Genomic DNA, 12,312 nt, shown 5'->3' on the forward strand with positions numbered 1-12,312 from the left:
GTGGAGAGAGTGGAGTCTTGACAGTCTCTTTTTAGTGTTTGGCTAGAGTTTGAATATAGACAGTTAGTCCGGATGATGGAACTTATCAAAGTGTATTGTGGTTTTTAGTTTCGGATGTCTTCACACTCGCATGGTTGCTAGGAGGGAGATAGATACTTTATTTTGGGTTAGGGTAGCGGGAAAAGCCTTCGCATGCATGTTTTTTTTATCACGGGGCTATTCCTACTCTAACCACACCCAATTTTGGTGACTTCAGCATGATATATATATATATATATATATATATATATATATATATATATATATATATATATATATATATATATATATATATACCCAGTTGTATGAAATATGTGTTCTTATTGTTGTTCCCATTAATATTAACAATAACAGACCACAATGTAACCATGAGAGCACAAACTTGCTAATTCCGACAAACTAACTTACGCCTCGACGCTAACTTTAGGAGTCTAGAAACGACACCTCCAAGAATTACCAGATCTAGTCAAGGTCTTCAAGCTGAGCAGGATGCTCAGTCAGCACAAAATAACCCACTTCTAGACCATGTGTCTGTTGAAGTAATGGTCAAACAAAGAGTAGCTGAGGCACTAGCCATCCATGGTAATCACACAAACTCTGGAACGGGAAGAGAATGCTCCTAAGGAAATGAGAAAGGTGCACCAAGAGCAAGCACCTACAAGGACTTCATGAATTGCAAACGCAAGACATTCTATAGGAGCGAGGGAGTTGTAAGACTTACCAGATGGATTAAGAAGACTGAGTCTATCTTCGAGATCAACTACTATACTGGGGAGAGAAATATCAAGTTTGTCGCAAGCACCTTTGCAGACGCGGCTATGTCTTGGTGGAATGGACACCTCAATGATGAGTACTGTCCTCGAGAAGAGATGCAACAAGTAGAGGAGGAATTGTGGAACTTAAACATAAGCGACGTTGAAATATCGACCCTTTGCCCAAACTTTATGTACCCTGAGTATTCGACTACCTCACTACCCTTTGCCCAAACTTTGTGACCCCTGACTACAAGAAAGTGGAAAGGTACATCTGGATATTGGCTTAACCCATCCAAGGGTTGGTCACGGTCTCTCGACCATCGACATATAATAGTCTCAAAATGTTGGCTTTCAATCTGACCAAACAAGAAATAAGACAAGGCACGTTTTTCCATAAGACTGACATCCCTAGGTCGAGGGAAGGCAAGCGCAAATCTGAGAACGGATTCAAGGGTACCTCTAAGCAATCTCCCAGCAAGAGACAAGATACTGTCAGGGCTTACGCCATTAGTCCGACCCCGACCACGGTCGCAACTTCTGCACCACAAGGACAGTATGTGTGAAAGCACCTGAAGTGCCATTTATGTCACATCCACCACTTTGTCAATTTCATGCACTGTAACAAGTGTAATCGTAGAGGGAATACCAAGAAATACTGCCGCCAGCCCGAAACTACTCCTACGGCCACAACCAACCAAGACATGGCTGCTTTGCCAGATAATCGAGCCTGCTTTGAATGTGAGATTGTTGGGCACATCAGAAGGAACTGCCCAAAGATGAAGAACGAGGGAGGGAACGCTAGAGGAAGAGCATTCTTGATTGGCATGAAGGGCACCGTTCTGGACCCCACCATTGTGACCGGTACATTTCCTGTTAACGACTTATACACATCTATGCTCTTTGACTCTGGTGTTGAAAAAAGTTTCATTACACCTAAGTTTAGAAAACTTTTAAGCCATAAATCTAGGAAGTTAGATGAACTTTATATAGTAGAAATCTCCAACAGACAATCTGGTAGTCCTCTGGAATTACTAAAAAACTGCCTTTTAACTCTCAATAACTACTCATTTCACGTCAACGTCATGCCTATGACCATCGGTAGCTTCGATGTCATAATCGGAATGGATTTGTTATCACCGCACTGAGCGGAAATATTATGCTACGACAGGGTTGTTCGACTACCATTACCCAATGGGGAATCTCTAACAATCTACAGAGATCAGACCAACAAGGGTCTTAGAATCATCTCTTACATAAAGGCGTAGAAGTAAATTCACAAGAATTATCATGCCTTCTTGGCCCATAGCGTAGAGAAGAGGGGCGAGAATAAGGAAATCAAGGACATACCCCAAGTATGTGATTTTCCAGATTTATTTCAGGAGCACTTGCCCTGACTACCGTCAATTCATGAAGTTGAATTTCGAATTGATCTAGTCCCAGGATAAGATCCAGTGGAGAAATCACCCTACAGATTAAGCATTTGTAAATACAAGAGTTATCCGGTCAAATCAAGGAGCTTTTGGATAAAGGCTTTATAAGACCGAGTTTCTCACCCTACGGAGTCCCGGTGTTATTCGTCAAAAAGAAAGACAGAACCTTCATAATGTGCATCGACTACCGAGAACTAAATAGCTTCACGATCAAGAATAGATATGTGCTCCAAGGGATTAACGATCTGTTTGACCAACTTCAAGGATCTTGCTTCTACTCGAATATTGATTTGAGGTCTGGTTACCATCAACTTCAAGTACAAGAAGAAGACATTTTGAAACGGCATTCCAAACTCGTTATGGCCACTACGAGTTCCTAGTTATGCCTTTTCACATAACTAACACCGCAACATTCTTCACGGATCTAATGAAACATGCCTATAACCCCTACCTTTATAAATTCCAGATAGTATTCATCGATGATATATTGATATACACACAAACAGAGGAATAGCACGGTCAACACCGTCGAATCATTTTTGGAGATGTTAAGGAAGGAAAAATTGTATACATAATTCTCGAAGTGTTAATTTTGGATTAGAGAAGTACGTTTTCTAAGACACGTGGTTAATGATAAAGAAATTCACGTAGATCCTTGTAAGATTAAGGCAATAAAGAATTGGGAAGCACCCACGAAGCCAACAAAGGTGTGTCAATTTCTAGGTTTGGCAGGCTATTATAGGATATTTATATAAAATTTCTCAAAAATAGCAAAACCTATCACTACACTTACACAGAAGGATACAAAGTTCGAATGAAAACAATAACAAGAATCAACAATTTAGAAGTTGAAACACATGTTGTGTAGCGCGCCAATTCTTTCACTTCCGGAAGAAACCGAAGATTTTGTCGTCTTTTGGACGCATCACATCAAGGCATGGGATGCGTGCTCATGAAAAGGGAAAAAGTGATCGCTTATGTAGTCTCCTACTTCAAAATTTGGCGACACTAATTGTATTGCACAAAGTGTGTTATATACATGGACCCCAAGAGTCTTCATCACATCTACAACCAAAAGGAACTGAACATGAGACAACGAAGATGGATTGAGCTGCCAAATGACTACGAGTGTGAGATTTGATACCACCCGGGCAAAGCTAACGTAGTAGCTGATGCCCTAAGTAGAAACGAATGAGTCAAGCCTCGCAGAGTGAAAGCACTCACTCTAACAATTCAGTCAAACCTTCATGCCCAAATTCGAGAAGCCCAAGTAGAGGAACACAAAGAGGAGAACAAGGAATGAGAAGTCCTACGAACCATGGAGAAGCAATTCAAGTCCAGAGAAAATGGAACCGTGTGTTTCATGGACAGAATCGCGACATCGGGAGTCTGGTATTGGATGAAGCTCACAAGACAAGATACTCAATTCACCCAGGATCTGATAAGATGTATCTTGACCTGAAGGAAAATTACTGGTGGCCAAACTTAAAGGAAGAGATCACCACCTATGTGTGGAAGTGCTTAACCTGTGCTAAGGTTAAAGCCGAATACCAGAAACCATCGGGTCTACTACAAAAATGTGAAATTCCCGAATGGATATAGGAAGAAGTTTCTATGGAATTCATCACAAAACTACCCAAGACACCTAGCGGTTATGACACAATTTGGGTAGTAATGGATCGTCCGACAAAGTCCGCCTATTTCATACGCACATCGATAATTTCGGATAGAGACAACCGATTTACGTCCTGGTTCTAGCAATCAATGCAGCGAGCATTAGGAACCTGAATCGATATAAGTACCACCTATCACCCATAAACATATGGTCAAAGCGAGAGGACCATACAAACCCTAGATGATATGCTCAGAGCATGCATGCTAGACTTTGGAGATGCATGGGATGTTCACCTTCCATTTGTTGAATTTTCCTATAATAGTAGTTATCACGCGAGCATAATGGTTGCACCATTCAAAGCACTTTATGGGAGAAAGTGTCGTTCGTCGTTGTGTTGGGCAGAAGTCGGTGTGTTGGAACATGAAAAATATCTATAATGATGAGTGATTTATTAGGTTAGAATATTCCCTTGTGCGGAAAACATATTCCCTCCACTAGTATATAAGGTGGTGGTGAGTGGTCATTTGTTTATGAGTACACCATGTAGACATAGAGTAGAGAGAGTGTTTGGTTGGTGATTATCCCTAGCCATGTGAGTTGTTCATGTAACATTTTATATCTCTCTACCTTCCAGCACAGTTTTACTCACATGTTTATGTTCATCATTGTTCATTCATGATTATCTTCTTGATATTATTATTCCACACCAATCCAATCGATAAATGGGTTCCTGCAATTGGTATTAGAGCGGGACTTTAAAGATCTCGCGATTACTTCAACGGAATGGTCCCGATTGGTTTACTATCTTGAAGATTTTCGTTATTTATGAAGCATTTCTCAGCCTTTGTAACTGAAAAACCTTATGTGAGTATTTTACTATTTTTGTTGGTGATGTTTCTAGAAAAATAAATATTATGCTGCTACTGTTCATACATTTTGATGTTGTTAAATATGAGTTATGAAGAAATTTATTCTATGCTGAAGAAGACTAAGTTTTTGTGAAAAATGTGTTGTTTTGATTCTTTTTATCCTTATATAAAAAGTGTTTTGAATAAGAGAAAAAACGTATTATGGGATAAAAGATTCGTTCAGAGGATGAAATTTTGGAATTTATGAACTTTTGGTGTGTTTTGGACTTTGATCTCAGAGTGCACAGGGTGCTCAAGCATGTGGTACAACTTATTAATGCATGCATGTTCAATGTGTGGATTAAAGGAATATTAAATGCTTGTCTGATAATGGGAAACATTTTTTGTCGTATTGGTCGACTTTTACACGTGAGGGATATGGGGATGGGACAACTAATAAAATTTTCATCATTTTGTCTCGTTGCATTTAATGCTCTGGCATCTTTTTTTATCTACTATTGACTTGTGACAAATTCACCATGTCCGAAGATGCCCCCTGTTCTGAAACTACTCACATTTGAAGCCATCACCTTACATCAGCACCATCTTACGAAGTGATCACCTCATGTCCAAGACACTACACTTACGAGGTGATCGCCTCACTTCGGAAATCATTCGCATCAGGTGAACACCTCGCCGTCCGAGGAGCACTCCTTGTCCGAGACACTCTACTTCCGGTGTACACTTTGCACCTTTCGAAACTCACCACATTCCGAACCATCTACCTCAAATTCAACCTTCCAAAATACCCTGCTCACTTCACCCATCTCGGTCCGGTTATAGGATCCGAGATCCAACTCCGAAAACAACCTTCCTTCACTTCCAAGGCTAGCCCTTTTAACCCTCTCTTCAGATCCATCTTTCTCCTCGAACCTGTCTAGTCCAAGAACTCCTTGACCATTTTTTTTAAAAAAGGATTTCGTTTTTTCTTTCATTTAAAACCAATTAATTTTATTTAACGCCTATTATTTTTGTACAACCCACTATTTTTTCATACCAAATTTTTTAAACATCAATTTTAGCCCCATGATTCATGACTTCATTCTTCATGCTAATTATGAGTGAAGACACAGTTGGTTCAGAGATTATTATTTGTGTGTTCGTCCTCTTTCCGAGCAACCCACATTTGCAGCCTTTGATTTATATGTTTCAGAGATTCGGATCCATAGATTTTCATTCGGAAACTTACCTGATACACAACATTTTCTGAGGTTTGGATCTTTTCCGAGGTTCGCATTATTACTTCTTTCAGATTGGTTACATATTGTCTCGGACCATCATTCAGGCCAATTAGAGGTCTAGACCGATTCACTTCGACCGTGATTGATGAGTCATTGGTTGTGCTTTGGGAGCTCAGGTTTGCATTTCGGTTATCAGCATTACTTCGGTCCAACAATATGATTCTTCAGCAGTGGGCTTTATGATACATATTCTACAGTTTTTGTTCAGTTTAGCAATACATCACCATGTCTACCCATGACCACAAAATAATATCCTCGTTCTCACGGGTAGATGCTCACATCAAGGGGGAGCGTGCGATGCTCCATCGTATCCGACATATTCTCTTGCCCGATTTCATGATTATTTTTTGATATTTATTGCATTTTTGATCAAAAATAGGGGGTGAATCATAAGCATCCATTTTAAGTTTATTACTAGAGTTTTGACGTTGGAGACATTTGAAGACGGAGATCAATTTACTATTGTGATATGGCATTGATTTTTGATCTTTACAGATCGAATTTTTGGCATTACTAGATGTTCTTCGGATTACGATTATTTATCTTCAGACTCTACATTTTGGGATATCTCATTTCTGTTTGCATCCAGATCAGATTTTATTATTTCTTGAGTTTGGATTTGCGATATTTTGAAGACGAAGATTGTTTTGGTGATGTGACGTGGCGCTTTTTTTTATCTTCCGATCAAATTTTTGGCATTGCTAGACCGTGTCTTCGGATTCACATTATTTATCATTCAGACTTTATTTTTGGATGCTTCACATTTTCAACAGGTTATTCTTCTTAGATTATTGTTTGGTGCATTATCACTCTAGTTCGAAATATTGAAGACATTGTGTGATTTGACATTGTGCTCTTCGGTTCAACAGCTGAGGGGAAGACTGTAACATGATCGGTTTTCGAGGACTGATCACATTCGAAGATTGGCATTTCATATTCTTATTCAAAGTTTGTCTTCCTTTGTATGTTCTTTTATGCTAAAGATTCCATTTCCAGATTCCGATATAACGACAACTTCAGCTTTTCCGAGACGCTTCAGCACCAGACCTACTGAACCTGCCCGTTGAATGTTCTACCTTTGATCACTTCTTTACCCTTACCATTTCCGAGCATTTAGGGGGAGATTATTGGAGCATGAAAACTCTACAATGATGAGTGATTTATTATGTTAGAATATTCCATTGTATAGAAATCATATTCCCTCCACTAGTATATAAAGTGGAGGTGAGTCGTCATTTGTTTATAAGTTCACCATGTAGACATAAAGTAGAGAGAGTATTTGGCTGGGGATTCTCCCTAGTCGTGTGAGTTGTTCATGTAACATTTGATATCCCTCTACCTATCCATCACATTTTTACTAACATGTTTATGTTCATCATTGTTCATTCACGATTATCTTCTTGATATTCTTATTCGGAACCAATCCAATTGATAAAATGGGTTCCTACTGATGGGTTTTGTTCATAAGACATCCTATGTGCTCATACAAACCCTAATGTTTGGATCTAGGTTTCTCTATTGTACATGCAAGTTATCCAAGACTATAAACCCTAATTCTAGCATTCAAGTAATCATATTAACATGAGAATAGGTTTAAGATGTTACCTTGATTGTTATGTAGCAATAACAATCCCAAATCTCCTTGTATTGACTTTAGAAAGCTTAGAGTCACAATTGTCACTCCTCTAATGGTTCACAAACACCATAAGCAAGAGGATGAAGAGGAGAGAGGATGGAGGCTGCCCAAAAATGTCTACAAACCCTAGAGGAGTCTTAGCCACGTTTTTTGTCCTTAAGGGATCCATATATAGGAGGCTATTAGGGTTATCTAACAAGGAAACCCTAATTTGGATGCTTAAGCCCTAAGCAACCCATAGACTCCTTTAATTAAGGCCTTGGACGATTTCCTTATGGGCTTCCCCATAGAATTCGTCCACCCCTTAATACAAGGCAATCCATGGCCCAAATTGCAATTATCTTATAATTACAATTCCAGTCCCTTAAGTTTAATTAATCTCTTTTAGTCACAAAACTAATTACCAATTAATTATTGACTAATATTAATTAAACAATATGATTTCTCCTTTAATATATTATTCTCATAATATATTAATAAATCATATTTAATCCTTTCTCTCCATAATTCATCCTATCAAGTTGCTTTGGTGAAGGCAACCCAAAAGGACCATACACCATCGGGTCAAGTACATACCAAAATAGTTATGGACTTAGACACTAATCCAACAGTCTCCCACTTGGATAAGTCTAATAACTATTATGCGTATGACTTCAGATCCTGATCTGAAATCGTAGCTTTCCAAAGCCGCTGTCAACTCTGATCTTATTAGATATGCGTGTCCTTAGATAAGGGATCATATATTCCTCCATTCTAGATATCGTATGAGACATGATTTCAAATCATTCTCTTTGTACTATATCTCGATTCTTGATTTATGACGACTGACTAATTGAACAAATCAAATTAGCCCTAGCCCGGCCGAGCATTTACGTTTGTCATCACTAAATCATCGAGGGGCCCAAAGATATTGCTTTTATCCTACTTTGGATAAAAGGAACGGATAAACATTGATACAATGCTTGCTTGCACTCACTCACCGAATCACACACAACAATATGTTTTATAACACCAAGTTACTAGTGCATTTACATATTATCAATGTGCAACCGATTCGCAAGATACAACTCACACATCTCGGGTTCAAGAATATAAGATGTTATCGTCTCACCAATCACTCGTGATACAATTCATGGAATGATCCAAGTGAGCGTGGGTTTACTCCAATGCTCAAATCATATTCATAAGCACTCATGAACGTTGCATCAAACATTTGCTTATGTCTAATACTCTTTTAGACAATCCACACACCAATTCACGACAGTCTTCATTCATATCTACTTCCAACATATGAATGACTGTGGCCCGTTCGAATAATTTGACTGTTCTTAACCAATTAAATTATTCAGGAAGTCAAAACATGCAAATTGAAACACAAGAATAATACTAATCCCATATGGCCTCAAACCTTTGAGTATAAATAAAACACCTTTTATTTATCACCATATCGATTACTCATTATTTGTCGTTTCGGGTAATCAACTTCTTACTTGAATTATTACACTTGTCCCATGCTCCTAGCATGCACACAATGTTTACCTATGGTTCTTACATTGTGAAATAGACCAAATTGAGCACATTCCCAATCATTCTCATTTCACAACTCCAAATCCTTTTTCCATAAGTGAAAGAATATCAAATTCTTGCTACTTATAGAATATGCTAGATTCTAACATTTTATGCAATGATCCTTTCGTAATGTCACTGCACCAAGGTCACAAAGACTATTGCCAATGAAATTACAAAGTCCTCTATCGGAAATTGTTACAATACAATTCCTTAGATATGATGTCTCTCACTCAAAGTACATTCCTTTGAACATCCTTTTGCATAAAAGTTTCTAATCTAGTCATAGATTTTCAATATTCAATTCCCAATATGGAAACGTTTCCATATTTTCCATATGACAACTCATTCTTAGTAGAATCTTATCTATTCATAATAATGTCGATATGGTTCATCCAATATGCAAACATTTCCATATTTTCCAATACTATACTTCCAACTACTCACAAGAGACCAATCATCGGCGAACTTTGGATTGTCCTTTGATAGTTGTTTAATTATCTTAGTCAAAACCGATTCTTGTCCTTTTTCCCTCTAAATGCGCTAGACATTTGGAAAATTTTAGAATGGTCAAATATTATAGCATTTGCAATCGATCCTATACCCGAAGCGTATAGGACACAATGCAAAATGTCTTACATAAAGATTTGATACTTCATCAATCTTCTACCATAATGTTTTATTTGCTATGTTCTCAAAATTCGAATTGTGAAGAGGAATGCCATGATCATAATCGAAATTTTAAGAACACACTATGTACCTTTGACTAAATTTATTAACATTCCACAACCTAACCCTTTAGATTTGAAATGAAGCATAATATTCTCTCCTTTAATTATAGCAAAACAGTTTTACAACCCTTACTACTTTGTAAGGTATAACTCTTGTTTTCTATAATTAATATTGCCAACTTGCAATACGTGCCTTAATAATCACACAATCATAACATTTATGCTCCCACTATCATGATGATTATTATAAAACATAACACTTATGCTCCTACTAGCTTCAACATGTATTCATAAACATCTTAACTTTTCAGAAAAACAATACCTATTGAATTTCTTAAGTCCATGTTTCTAATACTTAATGCTTAGATAACCTTTTATCAAGGCTTTTTGAACTTATACACCTTTGCCTTAGATAGTTCATATGTGTGTCTAAACAATTAAGACTAATTGCCAAACCTCACAATTCAAATAATGGAAAGGGATACCGTAACCATAATTGAATTCGAGAATGCAATTTTACAATCACTATCTTCTTAAAATCTTTCTTAGTGAAAGCATTTCCTCACAATCATTTTCATGAAGGAGGAAATCTTATGACACTTAGATTTAAAATGGTGTATTTGTTCCTATCCATGTGAATTTGTTAAAACCAAAGTTCACGACAAATTCAATCTCATATGGACCGAACTTTCTTATTCTTTATTTCTTGCCTTATGGTAGCACAGCTGCCCACCATGTCTTCCAAGTAGTTAAGCAGCTCACCCTTTCCTATCAATGTACCTTTCATTGATTAAGGTGCCTTGCCTTTTATGCGTTAAAAATGAGAACTCATAGAACTCACATGCATAATTAACTCAATTGGAACAGCACAGAAACAAAATAACGTCAACACGATAGATTGTAAATCTCAACTCGTGTGCTAGTGATTATCGATAAGGTTTATTTGATTTGTTCTTGAAACCTTTCAAGACCATTAAGGCTCCCACAGACTCCTTGACATATAAGATTCTTTTGTCAATGAACATTTCTTGACAACCAAATATTCAAGAGTTAGTGTAGCTTTTATCAAAACACTTCATAAATTGGTCCTAGTTGGTCTTTGTCTTATTCAAGACATCACAACTTTCCACATTTGATGAATGTTATAAACCTTCTTAATACTTATCTTTCAATTTCACAATCTTAACTCTAAGACTTGTTTTTGGAACGAAGTATGATTGACTTCTTGATTTAACCATTTCTTCAATTCTTGATTCCTCTTCTTAGACATACAATTGTACTAAGACTCACTTAGACGATCAATTGAGATATGGTTCTTAATCATTAAGACCTATCATAAAGCATAAAAGGTACTCTCCCTTCTTCTTAGAATGGAGAAACTTTTATCTTTCTGCCTACTCGATTCTTCTTATTCATTCTACTATTGATTTAAACATTTTTCAATCAATCTAGAATTACACTTAGTCTTGTAAGTAAATCATGACGAATATCTGTGTTACTCTTATGATGGACTTGATCAACACACAACTTTGTGTACTCGATCTTCTAGTCCTTCACTTGACACTTTGTCAATGAATTAGTCTAATTTCCAAATATGAAATTTCTCATTCATCGTGCAACCAAGTTGCATGATTCCAAGTTTCTGTCCAATTGAAACTTGGGCGATGAGAAACTCTCCCTATTTGGTAAATTCTCGACTTTCCATAAATAACATAATAAGAACCAAATCCATTATTGCTAATAATAGAAACATTTTAACATCAATTTTTCATACACGCCATTGCAAGGATAAATAAATAATATAAAATCAAAATTTATTTATTGCGGAAAAATTTGTCCTTACAATGCAATTCATTGAAAAACTATGCGAATACATCTTTCTTAGCAATCTAATTTTAACTCTAAGTAGTAGCTCAAGAATCTAATCTTCGAGAAATGCGATCGAAATCCATTCCTTCATGGTTAGATTCTGCTCACTTCTTCCTTTAAGCTTCCTTTCTTTTCTTCGATCTTACAAAACATCAATTGTAATCTTATCACATTATGTATTAAGAATCTAGAATAGAAGCTTAAAAGAGTTAGTTAATGGATTTTACCTATATTAGAGCCATATGTTTCGACTCTCCCATCTCTTAGATCTCTTAGGTAAATGGGGCAGCTTCGTCTCCAATGCCCTTTCTCTTGGCAATAAAAGTAAATTGACTCTTTTGGAACATGACATGGAACTACTTCAGACATTGCCTTTCTCTTATGATCAAACTTTTCGATCATAGCATGTCTTTCGTTGCCATTGTCTATATCCATAGAGGTCTTGAAGGCAGGTTCACCAATCAACTTTGCTTTTCTATTGCGCCAAACCATTGTTGATTCAGCAGCAATAAGCATATAGGT

Source organism: Lactuca sativa, chromosome 5, assembly GCF_002870075.4.
Source record: "Lactuca sativa cultivar Salinas chromosome 5, Lsat_Salinas_v11, whole genome shotgun sequence".
NCBI lineage: Eukaryota > Viridiplantae > Streptophyta > Magnoliopsida > Asterales > Asteraceae > Lactuca > Lactuca sativa.